Here is a 19981-nt window from a genome sequence, read left to right on the forward strand (position 1 = left end):
TTATTATCAGGTTAAGTAGTTACCTGCATCTAGATTGCTTTCTATTCTAGATCAAGCACTTGGCCTATACTAGTAGTCTTTTATCAACCCTTCAGTTCACTTGATGCTACGTGTAAGTCAGTGACCAAGTCTTCATGTCCGAGAAGTAACAGCGATCCGAATTGATTAATACCCAGCTGGGGATCTCCAACCACACGACATATGTAGCACTTAACCCTTGCATATGTCAACTCACCACCTGGTTTCTCAAGACCAGAATGGGTTCACGCCAACCGAGAGCATAGATACTCCACCGTCCAGCCTCTTGCCACGGAGGGTACACACTACTCTCGCCATCTCTCCACTCCCATTGCGTGGTAGCCTTTCTTGTATTGGTTCGACCGAGGCAAAGCTTACCCATGACGAGGCATGTGGCTAGTTAAAACGTCCTCGATCATCAAGCCTACATCGATTCGTTCCTTAAACGACTCAGACGGAGACACAACACCGAGACTTCCTTCTCATGCAAGTCACTCGCCCGGTCTCGTCTTTATTATTTAAAACCCAAAGTTTGGTACCTGACAGAGGTACTTCTTTCCAAATGTTGAACCCATCATGGCCATGATGGATTCACCATCATAATTATTTTCTTTGTAAAATTCCCATCCAGTATGAAGTATCACCTTTTGTTTTAAAACAAAACATTTTATTTATAAAGGAAGGCTAAGCATCAGAAAACTTGTTTGAATAAATTAGGGCAAAAGGAATGGTAATCAATTTCCAAGGAAGTGAATGCATCAATTGTTTAGCACACAACTCCTATTACCTAATGCATCATATAAGGTGATAAAGATTTTAAAACAACAAGGAAAGGGTAAATGCACTAGGGCTTGCCTTGTGTTGTAGGAGGTTCAGGATCCACTCCGCAGATGTCGAAGTAAAAGTTGTTCTCTGCTGGAGGATTTTCAGCCTAGGAGACAACCTCTTCTACAACGGTTTCTTCCTCGTGTTCTATACATGATAATACATGTACAAGAATGCTTATGCTATGTCATCAATATGCAGTTACATAATAGAAACATACTAAGTTGCATCTTGAATACAATTTTCCTTCACGGTACAAACTAATCACTAGGGTTTCCTAGTTTGGTATTCCTTTAAGGTTAGTATCAAGTAATTTACCCTATGAGGCTAGTTATTGGGTTTTTGTCCAAACAGTGTCCAAAACATTTCAAACTTCACCCAGGATCTTCAATCCTCATACTAAGCCTACCCAAAAAGTTTCACAATTTTCGGAGTTACTAAATTACTTTTAAAATTCTAAATGGCTTGGTTTGAGCATCTTTAAATGCTACATAATTCCAAGTTTGGGAAAAAATCTTGGAACTATTTTTATTAAATACTATTAGATTTTAGGTGTCTAGCAAAATTGGTCTCATGATTTTACCAAATTTCTACTGTTTTCTACAAACTTCCCAAGCTGACAGTAAAAAGAAAAGGAGAAATGATGAATAATGTCGGGCCGGATCTGGCCCAAGTCAGCCCGCAAACAAAGAAAACGCACGTGCGCCCTCGCTCGCTTTATAGATTTGCGCTGAGGTCCCTAGGTATTTGAAGAACCAGTAAAGAACCCCAGGTACTATTCGCCTATCTCACTGATAGTTGCCCAAAGGCCCCTGTACTTCTGTTTCTTCACGGCTCTAGTTCTTCGATGGTACCGCGTCGAGCACATGGCCGGAGTCGCGGTTTACCGACGACGGCGACCCTTAGGGTGTGTTTGGTTGAGGAGCGGAGGGGAATGGATCGGCTCCATTTTAATTTTTTTCATGTTTGGTTACCATGGAGGAGAGCGGAGCGGCTCCTGGAGTCTACAAATAGCAAATATTTGGGATGCTCTCGCTCCACCAAAACGACCGGATGCGAGCGCTCTCACGGACGCGAGCGCTCTCATCCCTCTCCTCCACTCAACAGTCATATGGCTCTCCAACCAAACAATAAACGGAGCGGCTCCACTCTATTCTACTCTTCAACCAAACAAAAAATGGAACGGTTCTGTTCTGCTTGCCAAACACAGAATGAAAATGACTCAATTCTTAGAAACTAAAATGGAGCCGCTCCATCGCAGTTGGATCCCCAACCAAACACACCGTTACTTAAGGCAACAAGCACTCGGACATCATGCGCAAGTCTACTTGAGCATATCCCCTCACCCAATTGGACTGGTATGATCCTAATTGATGCTTGTTCAAGGCCACAGCGGCGTTAGAGCTCTAGTGAGTGTGTTCCGAGCAACAAAATGCGGTAGCATTTAAATTGAAGCTAGGGCGAGTTCCACTTATTCACCAGAGGTCGGGTACACGCGTGAATTTGGACGGAGAGGGTGTGGGGGAGTGGGTCGATGTGAGTGCGCTCTTGGAAGTGTTCCACGGTGGCGAGGTGATGTTCTTGATGCCCTATTGCGGTAGTGTTCAATCGGTTGAGCCGACGAGCTACGTTAACATTCAAGGATGCTAAAACATGGCACAGAGGGTATGAACAGACCTAGGAACGACTGATCACGACAAGGTGTCTCACGGCGGCGGGAGTGACCCGATTTGGAGGAAATCCATTGATTGGAGGCTACGGTGCACGTGAGAGGATAACTGAGGGTGGTATGAGCGCGTAACAAAAAGGCGGAGCGAGGGTAGTGCTCAATTTAAAGGAGCCGACTATGTGCTTTGCTAATTTGAGACGAAGACGATCACAACGGTGGTGGGATATTCCACTGGACGAGTTCGTCGTGGTGCCTGCCAGTACAACGGCTCAAGGGTCGTAATTCCTGGCTTGCCATAGTTATAACTACGTGGTAAAATAGTCACGGTGTGGCGCAACCGTGAAGGATGGCGGCCACCATGGCGATGATCTTTTACCCGAGCGCAAATCACGGCGTGGAGCAACCGTGAAGTAACAGGACCCGAGCGCATCTCTTCGCCAAGATCTTTTACCTCCAGGAGTTATCCGCGCACCACTAAGCACAAATCACAACGCCGGCATGGATTGCGGTGCGGGTTCACCGGTGGTGGGTGCACTGCACCTGGGATCTTCTTCAGTTTACTGTACTATGTGAAGTTCATTCAGTGCGCCTGACAGAGCAAGTTGAGGAGCTTCATTCTTAAATTTTCATGTGACGAACGGCTAATCAGACTGCATTAAAGTTGTTGCCCATCATACCAGCTTCAACTTTGTTATAAGGTTCTTGATCATACATTCACTCAATCGAGCAAAATTTGGTCCTAAAGTCGATCCGATGCAACTGTCAATCTGACTTTCAGACCAGCACACGACTGACACTCCAACTTCTAGGCCTTTTTGCTCCCATTTCTGTACAGCTCTAGGGCTCAATCGCTTTATCAAACTTGGACTACTCTAGTAACTCTACAAATTTGTTGTAGTGACCCATGGAAAAATCTCCCCAGATCAGGAGATAATAGGGCTTGCATTCGGCCAGTTAACACTACATTTCAGGGTTAAGTATAGGGGTACTTTTGGGATCTTTTGCAATTTACTCCAATTTTCTCCACAAAACATGGAAATCTTCAAATGTAAAAGTTGCTTAGTTTTTGTTACTCTACCACTTTCATATATGAACTTTGGTCCAAAAGTGCATAGAAATTGAAGTCACCTTATAGAGCACTAATTAAGGTTTTTAGGGTTTCTATTAGGGTTTTGAGTGTTTTAAGGATTATGTGGCACTCAAACTCTCTAAGTTTAGTATTTCTTGAACATCTCCACTAACCTTTGAGATCATACTCAAATTCTCATCTCACACACCCACATGCTTCTAACCCTTGGGAAAGTACCCTATTCTAGGGTCAAAGACTTCTTTAATCAAGTCAAGTCATCACCTCACAAGCTTGTTTTGAATTTTTTTAATTAGTGAATTCACTCTAGGAGTAACACACATAATGAAATGCTAATGCATATGATGTCATGACAAAGTTTTAGTTCTTGTAACACCAGGGGTGTTACATCCTTCCCCCCCCCATAAAAGAATCTCGTCCCGAGATGTAAGGCTCTAGGATAAGTAATGGAAAAGGAAACACGTCACAACTTTATTTCCTATTTTCTCTTACAGAGCAGGGGTGAGTGTGGGGGTTTGTTCTAACTTTACAATAAAGCACATAAACTTTAAAGATTATAGGAGGCTAAAAACTTAGGAAAATGTTTCTCTAAGAAGTCTCGAGTCTCCCAGGTAGCTTTTTCTTCGGTGTGTTGGTTCCACTGTACCTTATAAAACTTGAGAGTCCTCTTTCGAGTAATTTTGTCCTTCTGATCCAAAACTCGAATGGGATGTTTTGAATATGTTAAGTCTGGTTCCAAATTAACATCAGCCACATCCATAGTTTGATCAGGAATCCGAAGACACTTCTTTAACTGAGATACATGGAACACATTATGCACAACAGACAGTGATTCTGGTAACCGAAGTCTGTACGCAACTTGCCCACATCACTCAAGAATGGGGAACGGGCCAATGTATCAAGGTGCTAACTTTCCTTTAACCCCGAATTGACTAACACCCTTCATTGGTGATACTTTCAGGTACACATGATCGCCGACTTGAAACACCAATGGTCGACGTTGTTTATCCGCATAATTTTTCTATCGAGCTTGAGCTTCTCTCAAGTTATGTCTTTTGTGCTGGACCTTTTCCTCTGTTTCTTTAACCAAATCAGGCCTGAAAAATCACGGTTCTCCTAGTTTTGACCAATTCAAGGGTGTTATGCATCACTGTCCATACAGAGCTTCAAACGGTGCCATTTTAATACTCTCTTGGTAATTGTTATTATAAGATAATTCTGCCAGCGGCAGACAATCATCCCACTTTTGTGGAAACTCCAAGACACAGGCTCGTAACATATCTTCAAGTATTTGATTTACCCTCACGGTTTGTCCGCTCATTTGAGGATGATAGGCCAAACTGTGAAGCAATTTAGTGCCCAAAGATTTGTGCAGCTCTTCCCAAAACTTGGATACAAATTGTGGTCCTTTGTCTGACACTATTGTCTTTGGAACTCCATGCAAACTGAGAATACGAGCCACATATAGCTGAGCATAGGTAATGACCGGGTAATATGTTTTGACTAGAAGAAAATGAGCTGTCTTTGTAAGCCGGTCAACTATGACCCAAATAGAGTCAAATCCTTTAGATGTGTTGGGTAATACCACAATAAAATCCATACTAATGTCTTCCCATTTTCTAGGTTGGGATCAGCAACGATTGTAAAGGTCCAACAACTTTCATATGCACTGCCTTAACACGTCTACAAGTGTCACATTTTGCCACATAGCGAGCAATTTCAATCTTCATCTTAGTCCACTAGTAATGCTATTTCAAATCTTGATACATATTAGTACTTTCAGGGTGAATGAAATACCGACTTAGATGAGCTCCATCCAAGATTTGTTGACGAAGTTCAGCATCCTTAGGCACCACTATGCGGTCTTTAAACCATATCATTGATCATATTTTCTAAATTAATTAGCCTTACCAGCCTCCATTTTATCATGAATATGCTTCATGCCCTTATCAATCCTTTGAGCATCAATAATCTTTTGTAGAATAACTGACTCAAGCTTCAAGTGCATTAAGGTTCCTTGTTGCACTATCCCCAGATTTAATCTTTCCATTTCCTAACATAAGGTAGTGTCAGGTGATCTCACCGTGAAATAATGACAAAAGGCTTTACGACTTAAAGCATATGCCACGACATTAGCCTTTCCTGGGTGGTAATGAATTTCTAGGTCATAATCCTTGATCAGCTCGAGCCACCTTCTATGTCTCATGTTTAGCTCCGACTGGGTGAAAATGTACTTTAAACTCTTGTGATCTATGTATATATGACACATATTCCCCAGTAGATAATGACGCCAAATCTTAAGGGCATGAACTACTGTGGCCAGTTCCAAATCATGTGTTGGGTAATGTTCCTCATGCCGGCGTAGCTGCCTTGAAGCATATGTTATTACTCGTCCCTCTTGCATTAGAACACACCCAAGCCCAATGCCGGATGCGTCACAATAAACATCAAATGGCTTCTCAATATCCGGTTGAGCCAAAACCGGTGTAGTGGTCAGCGATATTTTCAATTGTTCAAAGGCCTCATTGCACTTAGGAGACTAGTCAAACTTAACATCATTCTTTAGTAACTCAGTAATAGGTTTAACAATTTTGGAGAAATTCGGGATAAACCTGCGGTAATAACCAGCCAATCCAAGGAAACTTCTAATTTGATGCACTGAAGTAGGAGATTTCCATTCCAGAATATCCTTGACCTTGCTAGGATCAACAACAATCCCTTTAACAGATAAAACATGCCCTAGAAATTGGATTTCCTCCAACCAGAACGCGCACTTGCTGAATTTGGCATAAAATTGATGTTCTCTCAAGCGCGTTAACACAATCCGCAAATGTGTTGCATGCTCCTCCTCATTCTTCGAATAGATCAAAATGTCATCAATAAAGACCACCACAAACTTGTCTAATTCGGGCATGAATATCGAATTCATCAAATATGTGAAGTGGGATGGAGCATTTGTCAATCCAAAGGACATAACCAAATATTCAAATAACCCATACCGAGTGGTGAAAGCGGTCTTAGGTATATCCTCGGGTCGAATTCTGATTTAATGATAGCCCGATCTGAGATCAATTTTAGAAAATACCCGGGCTCAAGTGAGTTGGTCGAATAACATATCGATCCGAGGAAGAGGATACTTGTTTTTAATAGTCACTTCATTAAGGGGTCTGTAGTCCACACACATTCGAAGGGTTTGATACTTCTTCTTGACAAAGATTGATGGACATCCCCATGGCGATGAACTAGGTCTAATAAATCCTTTCTCCAATAAGTCTTATAATTGCGTCTTGAATTCTACTAACTCATTGGGAGGCATACGGTACGATCTTCTAGAGATAGGAGTCGTACTGGGCTTTAATTCAATCACAAAATCTACATCTCTCCGGAGGTAACCCAGACAAATCTTCAGGGAATACATCCAGGAACTCACACACAACCGGAATGTCTTGTATCTCTTGCACTACAGCTTCAAAAACTTGTCCAGATGCTTTAACTAGGACAGATACAAGGATGGACAACTTGACCTCTTCTTGTCCATGACTTAGCTGAATAGTCCTTTGATCCGCATTGATGATAGCCTTATTCTGGGCTAACCAATTCATGCCTAGAATTACATCTACATCTTGTCCCTTTATAACTATCATGTTGGTAGGGAACTCATGTCTGACTAATCTCACGGGTACATGGAAGACTACTTCCTTAGTAAAGATTTGACCCCCAGGTGATTAAATAACAAATCCCTCCTTTGATTCAATACTATGTATGCAATGCTTCTCAATCAAAAAGGATGACGATGGGATGGTTGGCAATGAAAAATGTAACCATCATCATCGGTTCTCCTTCTGGGGTGGTCACCACTTAGGTGTAGTAGACTCGCCTAGTGTTGGGGGTCTTCTTCTTCACCGAAGGTCCTCAAGGCAAAAACACCTTCAGCAAGATAATACAAAAGGCATACACGACATGATGACATGGATGGAAGCCAAAGCTATGACTGAAGAAGCTTCGACTTATCATTGTGACAAAGCCGAAGGTCGTCACTGACTCAAGGGAAAAAGACTGTTTAGTCCTTGATCACCCACATTATGATTGTATGTAAATGATGGGGGCATAAATGTAATTGTGTTCGGGCTGCGTCCCGCGCCTATAAATAGATGAACAATACCCCCGTACTGTTCACGCTGGATTGTAATCTCTCTCTCTCTCTCTCTCTCTCTCTCTCGCGTCATCTTTGCATTCGTATCTTCTGGCAAACCGAGGGTACAATTGTATTATAAATATCATTAATGTTGATTTTGATATGTGGATATAAATATAAATAAATTGTGAAGATATAATAATTATCTTTCATTCTTTAGTGTTCTTTCACACTCTTATTCATATTTATATTCATATTCATATTTACATACTGAAATGATGAAGCTACGTCCTTCATGACCTTCGTCTGAAGATCTTTATATCCAAAAGGAAATAATGCTTCAAAGGACGAAGGTCTTTAACCATTAACAATTGCATTACCTTGTTCTTGATCTGTAGCATTTGAGAACAAGTGACCAACATTGGCGCCCACCTCCGGTGAAGTCACTTCCACAACTGTGACGATGGCTCTACAAAGCAACCAACCTTCGGTTATGAAGCTAGTGCTCTCGATCACAGGCGATTCAACTTCTAAACTAGATAACAAGAGGCAGAAGAAAGAAGCATAGAGAAGGGTACAACATGTTGGGGTGCAGGGACCCTTCATCAAGTCCAAATGGTCTCATATTCCAATCACCTTCTCACAGGAAGACCTTCAGCTTAAGGATTATCCCCACAATGATGCAATGGTCATATCTTGTGTTATCAAGGGATTTCTGGTCCACAATGTCCTGGTGGACACAGGTTGTGCAGCGGATATCATCTTTGCAAAGGCTTTTAGGCAAATGCAAGAGCAGATGACATGATACATGATGCAACACATCCTCTATGTAGCTTCGGAGGGAGACAAATAGTGGCACTTGGCAAGATAACAATGCCAGCCACCTTCGACTACATTCACAACACAAGGACAGAGCAAGATGTCTTTGATATTGTTGACATGGAGTATCCAAACAATGCAATCATTGGTCAAGGGACGCTCAATGCCTTCGAAGCTATCCTCTACCCAGCATACCTTTGCATGAAGATACCATCGGAACAAGGGCCCATTGCTGTGCATGGGAGTCAAGAAGCTGCTAGGAGAGCCGAAGGAAGTTGGACGGATTCGAAGGCTATTCACAACATAGATGAGCAAAACGTAATGTACTGACAACCCTGTTGTAGGTGAGGTCCAAACATGTTGCCTTCTTCTGCTGAAGTCTGTCATTTAGCGCCCTCATAAAACAATTCTTCTTTTTCAGATCTGTATTCACGTGCTCAATGGCGTACTGGGAGAGGTGATTGAATTTATTGAGATGCTGCATCACAATATCTCCCCCTTGCATCAGTCATAGGAACTCTTCTAGATTCATCTGGAGCACTCACTCTGGAACATAATTGATACGACCACACCATTAAGCAACACGTTACAACCCCCAAGTCATACTACATCAACTCAAGTACAACCAACATCATCACCAACCCAAGTCTTTGATGGACCAATTACACGTAGTCGAGCTAAGAAGCTACAGCAAGAGGTGCACGCGCTACACTAATGAGAATTTTATGCTATCTAAGTCGTGTATGTTGATATTACTTAGGTTCACCAAAGAGGAAGGACAAAACATATCAAAGGCGAATCAGCAAGAAGAGCTATGTCCGAGTCAGTCTAGCACTACAGAACCGTCCAGAAGAAACAGTCATATTTTTTGATTCCCAAAAGCTATGAAGGCCCATAAGTACTTTTTGGAAAGCTCTTGAAGTCTAGTTTCCAATTCTTCTAAGGCCGACTTAATCAAATCTACCAGAAAGGTAGCCGACCTACTTTAGTGCTGACTGGTCAGAAGGTCAATAGTCTGTTTGATGACCAAGTTTTCATATTAAACTGCATCATTCTACGAAGTTTCATTGAGCATGCTATACATGGTGAGAAAGCTTATCAAGTCAGCTTTCCAACGCATCTAGCCCCACGTCATTTGAAGATTCCTAGAAGAAGTTATTGTCAAAATACTGAAGGTTGTGCAGAAGTCAAACAACCACACGAAAATCAGCTCTGCAGATCTCCCAAAGAGGCTCCTTCACATTAGCACGTGAAAATACTTTCGTTTCATGTTTATACCTTGCTAAGGCTGGTTGTTACTAGTATAAACACCCCCCTATGTCTATGATGTAAGGCAGCTTTTGATAATCTAAAAACAGAACCCTTTTGTTCAGTTGTGTGCTAACAAATATTGAGAGTGATCTCTACCCCTTTGCTCTTGTGAATTCCTTCACGGGATTGCAGAAGCGGCGGCTTCATCCGCTCCCAAGTGGTGCTCCTACTCCTTTCGAGGTCTCATCGATTGATTATAGGCTGTGTTGGTTGGTTCTTTGAGAGTGTGGTTGGGCGAATCCTCGATTCAGGTTGTCGGTTAAAGACGGTGGTTGGCTTCGAGTTTTATTTGTCAGGTTGCACTAGCTATCGCTGCTTGTAGCAAGTTATCTTGGCTTCTTCGAAGCTAGTTATCTAAAGATTGATCCTACATCATGAAGACCGGGCATCGTGACACATCATCTGGTATCAAAGCCTCAGTTGCCACGGTAGGATTCTTTACCCTTAGCTACATATATTTTGTGTTCGCCCTATCCACCAAAAAGCCATAAAATATTTTTTGCCATAGCCCTTTGTTTCAATCTGTTGTTCCAGTGAGTTTTGTTAAGTTTCAGTCCTTAGAGTCTTTGTTTAGTTGCTGGTCACTCTATCCTTTGTGTTTCCTTTGAGCCTCTTATATATATCTGAAAATATCCACAAAAAGAAAAATCTGAAAACCCTCATCTTTTCCTTCGCGTTAACTTTGATCCTATTTAAGTTATAGCTGCTGGTTGAGTTCTTTGTTAATTATTATAAAGTGTGCAATATCATATCCGATCTCTGTGTTTAGTTCTATAAAAAAAGTATAAAAAAAACGAGAAGAAAGAAAAGTACCAAAAAAAGAAGTGTTGAACAAGATTGTGAAAGAAAAGTAGAACAATCCGTTTGTTTATGTGTCCAAGTGCTGAAAGTTTTATCAAGTTGTTCAACCAGTTTGCTATTGTCATTTGGTGCAAAATTTTGGTTGGATCTGATTGCAACACTTGCATTCCAATCATACTCCTTGTCTGCATCAAATCTGAAATTTCTTGCGCGTGTGTTTGATCTATTTACATCACTCGTATCTTGTGGTCAGCACTAGACAGGGAACTTCTAGTTGGATGGTTATTTAACTTTACAACAACTAGGATTCAGATTGCATCCCTTGTTTATTATTCCCCACCAAGCTCCACATATAAGCCATCGTAATCGGTACTCTGGTCTTGTATTCGCTTAACAACCACTTTCTTGTTACCACCATACATTTTCTTGCAACCCACAGGGACCTCATAAGAGCTTTGATTGGTAAGAGTGGTGAGGTTGTGAGATTCTATATAGCTTCATATTTCACCTATATTTTTTGCCTTGTCGCCTCTAATTACACAAGAAGATGGATCCCACAGCTGAGATTGAAGAATGTGTCACCCTGATACAATTTAATGAGCTCAAACAAAGTATAGAAGACAAGCAAGATCGGTTGGCACAAGATCTTCAGACACTTATGGCTGAAATTAGAGGTCGTCGTTGACTCCCTGATGGTGCAAGAAACCATGATGAAGACGGGGACGAAGGTGTAGGAAATTATTCTAGATGAGCAAGTGAACATGGAAGGAGGAATCAAGGTGCTACACGTGGTAGAGGAAGAGGGTGGAATCGAAGAAATGATGACAATGAAGAATCTGAATTTGGGAATGATGATGATCAGTCCCATCATCGCTATGGTCGTCGTCATCATAGAGGCATCAACCAAGAAGAGAGATTTGGGAAACTTAAGTTTACCATGCCAAAATGTGATGGTAGATCTGATCCTGAAGATTATTTCACATGGGAATTGAAGGTAGAGAAAATCTTCTGCCTACATAATTATTCAGAGGAGAAGAAACTTGCAACGACATCTCTTGACTTTGAAGGATATGCTCTGATTTGGTGGGAGCAACTTCTTCGTGATCGTGAAGAAGATGGAGAGGACCCTATTATTACTTGGCAAGAGATGAAGCGAGAAATGAGAATTCGTTTTGTGCCGAAGCATTATCAGCGTGATCTTTTTGATAAATTGCAGAATTTGAGGCAAGGAAGTTTCTCTGTTGAGGAGTATTATAAGGAGATGGAGAAGGCCATGATTAGAGACAATGTGTATGAAGACGAAGAGCAAACCATTGCACGTTTCATGGCTGGGTTACACCGCAACATTCAGCGTATTGTTGAGTTTCAGCCATACCAAAGTCTTATTGATTTGGTACATCAAGCCACCAAAGCTGAACACCAGCTGCAACAAGATGCTAAGAGCACCAAGCCCTTGTCATATGGTGCACGAACCATGACTGGAGGAAGCAAATCAATCTCAAGGTTTTCTGCTGCATCCTCAGCGACAAAAGGTTCAATTGGAGGCTTGCGATCCAATATTGGAAATTCTAGTGGAAAGAACAGTGCTGCTCCAAACATGAGTTATAAACCAGCAGCATCCACTTCAACATCAGTAGGTTCAATAGCCAAGAGTAGTGGTATTCAGTGCTTCAAGTGTGGAGGTCGTTGTCATGTCATAAAGGAGTGTCCAAATAATCGTGTGATCCTTGTGACTGATGATGGAGAATATACATTAGCTAGTGAAGAGGAAGCTGAAGCAGGAAATGTAGAAGACACTCATAAAATTGAGGAACACACTGGATGTGAATTTGAGCATGGTACTACTCTTGTGGTTACACAAATCTTGAGTGTTCAAATGAAAGAAGCTGAAATTGGACAGCGACATAATCTTTTTCAAACGCGAGCAAAAGTGCAAGACAAAGTAGTAAAGGTGATCATTGATAGAGGGAGCTGCCATAATCTTGCAAGTCGTGAGATGGTTGAAAAGCTTGGTTTGAAGTTGCAACGACACCCTCATCCATATCATGTCCAATGGTTGAATGAATCGGGAGATATCAAGATTGGTTATAAGGTGAAAGTTCCGTTCAAGATTGGAGAGTATGTTGACATAGTGGAGTGCAATGTTGCACCCATGTCTGTGTATCACATGCTGCTAGGAATACCTTGGCAATATGACCAATATTCTCAGCATTGTGGAAGAACAAATCAATACACGCTAGATCTGGAAGGGAGAAAGTTTGTGCTCAAGCCTATGACCCCTCAACAAATCATGGCTGAACATTTACAAAAGAAAACTGAAATTAGTGTAGCAAGTAGAGGAGGATAAGAGCAAAAGAAATTGAGTGCCATCCACAATTCGGTGAGCGAGTGCTACAAGTCAAATTCAAGAGATAAAAGGAAGGAAGAGGGAGAACATATAGTTATGCTAGCCACAAAATCTGAGCTGAGAGAAGTGAGGAACAACCCATATCAAGTGCTCTTTTTACTTGTGAACAAAGATGTTTTGATCTCTCCTAATGACAAACCATCTCTTCCTAGTGTTGTGGTTGATCTTTTGCAGGACTTTGAAGACGTGTTTCCACAAGAAACATCGGCTGGACTACCTCCAATTCGAGGGATTGAGCATCAAATCGATCTTATTCTAGGGGCTGCACTTACTAACCGTCCACCATATCGAACAAATCTTGAAGAAACTAAGGAAAAGGCAAGTGCAAGAACTTCTTGATAAAGATTTTGTTCGTGAAAGCTTAAGCCATTGTGCTATTCCTGTGATTTTAGTACCTAAGAAAGATGGACCTTGGAGGATGTGCGTTGATTGTAGAGCTATAAATAATATTACTGTTCGCTATCACCATCCTATTCCACGGCTAGATGATATGCTTGATGAATTAAGTGGTTCCACAATTTTTATTAAAATTGATTTCAGAAGTGGATACCATCAAATAAGAATGAAAACTGGAGATGAATGGAAGACTGCATTTAAAACAAAATTTGGGTTGTATGAATGGTTAGTGATGCCCTTTGGGTTGACGAATGCTCCTAGTACTTTTATGAGATTAATGAACCATGTCTTAAGAACTTTCATTGGAAAATTTGTTGTTGTCTACATCGATGATATTCTAATTTATAGCAAGTCTTTTGATGAACATGTGAAACACATTCGACAAGTTTTAGATGAGCTTAGAAAGGAGAAATTATTTGCTAATCTTGAGAAGTGCAGTTTTTGCACAGACCATGTTGTGTTTCTTGGCTTTGTTGTTTCAGCAAAAGGAATAGAGGTGGATGAATCCAAGGTGAAAGCCATCAAGGATTGGCCAGCTCCAATAAATGTAAGTCAAGTAAGAAGTTTTTATGGTCTTGCTGGTTTTTATAGAAGATTTGTGTGAGATTTCAGTACCATCGCTTCCCCTTTAAATGAATTAACAAAGAAAGGTGTTGAATTTAAATGGGGAAACTCACAAGAAGATGCTTTTCAAGGATTGAAGAAACGTTTGACTGAAGCACCTGTACTTATTCTTCCTGATTTCACTAAAACTTTTGAAGTAGAATGTGATGCGAGTGGGATTGGAATATGAGGAGTTTTAATGCAACAAGGAAAACCTATAACATATTTTAGTGAAAAATTAGGAGGTTCTCAATTAAATTATTCTGTGTATGACAAAGAATTGTATGCTTTGGTCCGAGCGCTTGAAACATGGCAGCACTACTTATGGCCAAAAGAGTTTGTTATTCATTCCAAAAGACTTATGAACTGCTGAGTGATCATTTCTATTGGCCCAAGATAAGGAGAGACGTCATCAGATTTGTGGAGCGTTGTGTCACCTGTCACAAAGCTAAGTCAAAACTGAACCCTCATGGTTTATATACCCCTTTACCCGCTCCTAAAATTCCTTGGGAAGACATAAGCATGGATTTTATTTTAGGGCTACCGATGACTCAAAAAAAAGAGATTCTATTTTTGTTGTGGTTGATAGATTTTCAAAAATGGCTCATTTTATTCCATGCAACAAGAGCGACGATGCTTCACATGTTGCCAATTTGTTTTTCAGAGAAATCTTGAGGCTACATGGAGTGCCCAAGACCATCGTATCTGACCGTGATGTGAAGTTTGTGAGCTATTTTTGGAAAACATTTTGGGCAAAGCTTGGGACTAAACTTTTGTTCTCCACCACATGCCACCCCCAAACTGATGACCAAACTGAAGTGGTGAATCGTACATTGTCAATGCTGCTGCGAACAATGGTAAAGAAGAACTTGAAGGATTGGGAGAAATGTTTGCCACACGTGGACTTTGCTTATAACAGGGCAATACATTCTACAACTAATTTATGCCCCTTCGAAATTGTATATGGGTTCAAACCTATTGCTCTGATAGATTTGTTGCCCCTTCCATTGCAGGAAAGAACTAATATGGAAGCTTCCAAGCGTGCTGCATACATAAAAAAGATACATGAGAAGACCAAGGAAGCAATTGAGCTCAAAGCAGTGCGCAAGGTTGCAAGCATGAACAAGCATAGGAAGAAAGTGTTATTTGAAACGAGGGACTTGGTTTGGATTCACTTGCACAAGGAGCGTTTTCCTAAGCAGCGCAAATCCAAATTGATGCCACGAGGGGATGGTCCATTTCATGTTCTTGCCAAGATCAATGATAATGCATACAAGATAGATCTTCCACCAAGCTATGGCGTGCAACACGTTCAATGTTGCCGACCTCTTACCATATACAAGTGTAGACACTTTAGAGTCGAGGACGACTCCTTTTCAAGGGGAGGAGGATGATACGACCACGCCATTAAGAAACACATTACAACCCCCAAGTCATACTACATCAACTCATATACAACCAACATCATCACCAACCCAAGTCTTTGATGAACCAATTACACTTAGGTGAGCTAAGAAGCTACAGCAAGAGGTGCACGTGCTACTTTATGAATTTCAATTAAACACTAATAAGAATTTTATGCTACCTAAGTCGTGTATGTTGATATTACTTAGGTTCACCAAAGAGGAAGGACAAAACATATCAAAGGCGAATCAGCAAGAAGAGCTATGTCCGAGTCAGTCCAGCACTACAGAACCGTCCAGAAGAAACAGTCATATCTTTTTATTCCCAAAAGCTATGAAGGCCCATAAGTACTTTTTGGAAAGCTCTTGAAGTCTAGTTTCCAATGCTCCTAAGACATACGTAATCAAATCTACCAGAAAGGCAGCCGACCTACTTTAGTGCTGACTGGTCAGAAGGTCAACAGTCTGTTTGATGACCAAGTTTTCGTATTAAACAACATCATTCTATGAAGTTTCATTAAGCATGCTATACATGGTGAGAAATCTTATCAAGTCAGATTTCCAACGCATCTAGCCCCACATCATTTGAAGATTCCTAGAAGAAGTTATTGTCAAAATACTGAAGGCTGTGCAGAAGTCAAACAGCCACACGGAAATCAGCTCTTCAGATCTCCCGAAGAGGCTCCTTCACATTAGCACGTGAAAATACTTTTGTTTCGTGTTTATACCTTGCTAAGGCTGGTTGTTACTAGTATAAATACCCCCCTATGTCTATGATGTAAGGCAGCTTTTGGAAATCAGCTTTTGTAACCCTTTTGGTGGGCTTCAGATCTCCCGAAGAGGTCTCGTTGATTGATTGTAGGTTGTGTTGGTTGGTTTTTTGAGAGTGTGGTTGGGCGAATCCTCGATTCAGGTTGCCGATTAAAGACGGTGGTTGGCTTTGAGTTTTATTTGTTAGGTTGCACTAGTTATCGCTGCTTGCAGCAAGTTATCTTGGCTTCTTCGAAGCTAGTTATCTAAAGATTGATCATACGTCGTGAAGATCAGGCATCGTGACGCATCAATAATGTTCCCAAAATGCTAGCTTGAATTCTTCCCAAGTGACTTGGTGTCTAATAGGATGGATCACAGAAAAATTCGCCCACCAGGTACTGGCAGGCCCTCTTAACTGCTGAGCGACAAACAGGGGCTTTTGCGTCTCCATGCATCGGATTAGCCCAAACTTCTGTTCCATTACTCACACCAATTCATCGGCTTCTAAGGGTTCCTCCGCCTTGACGAAGAGCGGTGGTCGAGTTTCGGAGAATTCCAGATGGGTGGTATCTCGTGGTCCCTGAGGGAAACTCTTCCGCCATGCTATTGAAATTGGTTGCCCGCCATTTCGCGCAGAAAGCACGTATTGTCAGCGGTGGTGTTGACCAAGGCAGCGATAGCCTCGGCCAAGGTAGGAGGTACCAGGGGCGGATTGGGAGTGTCCTCCCCACCATGGGATGTACCTGCCCCATCATGTGCACTGTCACACCCGTGTCTAATCCAACGGCCCATAATGCACCGTACCCCTTCGCGGGTCCATTTTACTTAAGAGCCCCTCGGTTTCATTGAAATAAACCCGCCGTCCTACTGCATAGTGTTCTGAGTCTTAGGATCTTTTGCGCCTGGGCCCCTGCTGTTCTCAGAAATGAAGGCCCAGTCCAGAGCTGTTTAAAATGGAATAATTAAATTGGAAAATAGGTTTTTAATACAAAAATATATGCTAGAACTTCAATAATTCATAGAAAATTTATACTAACTCCAAATTACTCCATTCCACTTTCTAAATTCTTGTAATTTAATTCTCTATCACTTAGTGTCTCTGTTTTATCATAACAACAGTAAGAAAATTAATCCCACACTTAATCTTACTTAAAGCACATAAAACCTTTGAAAATCCATAACTTAAATTCTATAACTCCAAAAATTATGATTCCTGTTCCTAGAATTTTATTTTAATGTGTAGATTATTACTGTGTATTTTGTTTATATGTTTGGTGTAATGTTAATTTCTCTATATGCACTGTGCTTGTTTGTATTGTGGCGAGTAGAAGAGCCCGTTGTTGAGGATACTGGTGAACAGCAGGTTGAAGTAGCTGAGCAGGAGCTCATTGAAGGCAAGTTGTGCCCTTGACCACATTTTACCCAATAATGTTCTTTAATATCATTTATCCATGCATAGGTTAATTTTTGATGGGACCCAATAGGTCACCCTAGATTGTTTATCTCATTACCTTGTTTACCCCTGAATCACTTGGGTAGTTTTGCTATTGCTTTACATGGTTTTGGGATAATCATTTATTATATCTATGTTCCAATTCTTTTGTTATTCTATTTATGTTCATGTCAAGATCATTAATGTTAATTGGAACATAGAGCTTAACTTGAGAAACACGTGCCACCACAAGGGTTTATGGACACCCTTGGCTGATTAATTAGGAAAGCTAGTGGAAGACTACCTTACCCGAAAGGGGCAAGGGTAGTAGGGGAGTTGCATGCAAGGAGGTTCTCGGGTTGATTTAGCTGCGATGGCGGTCGGACGGGGGATTCTTGCAAGTGCTCTTCCCATAAACTGTAGCGGGTTTTCGGAAGCTAGTGGAACTTTGTAAAGGCCCTGTAGTGGATCCCTAGCCATTCACCTCGGTAGTGTCTAAGGGCCTAGCTAACCCTGGCGACATGGGATACACGACTTGTGGGTAAAGGGTACAACCTCTGCAGAGTGTAAAACTGGTACACTAGCCGAGCTCACGGTCATGGGCAGCTCAGGACTCTCTGATGATTAAATTATGGAACCTAAATTCAATTTTGTCATTTGCATATGCATGGGTTTATTATTAATTTTGTTCTATTACTTTATTTAAGGTTTGGTATTTACTTACACTTAGTAATTGCTAATAAAATTTTGACCAACTACTTAAAAGCAATGCTCAGCTTTAACCATTCTCTTTGATAAGCCTTACACTCCATGAGCTCCCACATTTGGTGAGTTCATGTCACATTATTCCCCACGACTTGTTGAGCGATGAACGTATGTGAGCTCACTCTTGCTGTCTCACACCCCCCCACAGGAGAAGAGCAGGTGGTTCAGGAGGAGCCACAAGGCGAGGAGTATGATCTGATCTAGGTGGCGTTTCTCAGTCGACATTGGCGCCGACGATCCTTAGTTCATTTTACATTTATTCCTTTATTTTGTAATAAGTCTTCCGCTATGTAATAATTACTCTGATGTTTTATGACATTTATCTCTATACACTCTGTTATTATATATGTTGTCTTCTTGGCGCATGTATGAGATGCACCTGGCTTTGTTCCTTAAAGCCGGGTGTTACATGCACGGGTCCGGGATGGCATCTGATGTAAAGAAACATTTAGACAAATATAACATGCCATCATAGACCATCTTTATTTCATTGCGGAACAATAATAATTATACAGACTCCATTATACAACTCAACTTTTCTTACTTATTTTACATAGGTACAATACTTAAACTATACTACTCTATTCTTCTTCATCCTTAGTTGTTCCGCTGCCTGCTTCAGGAGACCGTTCATCTGCCAGATTCATGGAAGGAGGGGCTCCAAAAAGGTCAATTCCCCTATCAGATCCTCCATTTGTTGTTCCAGATGGTCCAGCTCCCATTGCTGCCACATCAGGTGGCACATTTGGTCGCAGCCGATCATACAATACATGCATTTCTTCATGCAAGGTGTTGCAGTACACTTGCAGATTCTCGAGGGATGCGCTAAGTTCTGCTACATGAGCTAGAGCTTTGGCTTCATAGTCCTAAGCGAAAGAGCACGAGTTGATGGCCCAATCAATGTCCGTATCACGTTCCGAAATTTCGTACTGCAGGCGATTAACTTTGGCTGTTAGTTCAGTAATGCGGCGACTAACGCGCGCACGCTGCCTGCACCCGTGGCGTAGTTCCGATCTGAGGCGATCCACTCTGACCTCCAACTCCCCAATAGGGTCGTTGCTTCCACTGCTGCTGGCTTCATGCCTAGAGACCAGCTGATGTCGAGGCACACCATGAGGTCTAGTTGACTTGCGCTGGGTAGTCTTAGTGTGTGCCATATCTCCATAAGAGGGGAAGATTTATTAGTATAGTTTTAAACATTATGCATGCATAGCCTAATAATTATGGGATCAACCTTTTGTCGATCCCCTACTTCCTCATATACAGCACTCTGTTACCCGACTTTTCAAAGGTAAGTTACTACCAGAAAGTGGTAAGATAAGAATGAAAGAATATTTTAAGGTAAGTATTTAAAAATTCTTTTGAAATACTATGTAATGTTTGAAGAGACGGGCTTCGCTCTGATACCAGCTGTCACGGAACCTCCAAAGTTATTAGGCCCACCTACAGATGTCCTTGTCCTAAGGACCTCGGACAACCATGTAGATGCACATAATCACTTAACAAGTTCGGTCTTCTATATCAACATCATACCGCCCAAGAGCGCTTCACCCATCA

The sequence above is a fragment of the Zea mays genome, chromosome 4, assembly GCF_902167145.1.
Source record: "Zea mays cultivar B73 chromosome 4, Zm-B73-REFERENCE-NAM-5.0, whole genome shotgun sequence".
Taxonomy (NCBI): domain Eukaryota; kingdom Viridiplantae; phylum Streptophyta; class Magnoliopsida; order Poales; family Poaceae; genus Zea; species Zea mays.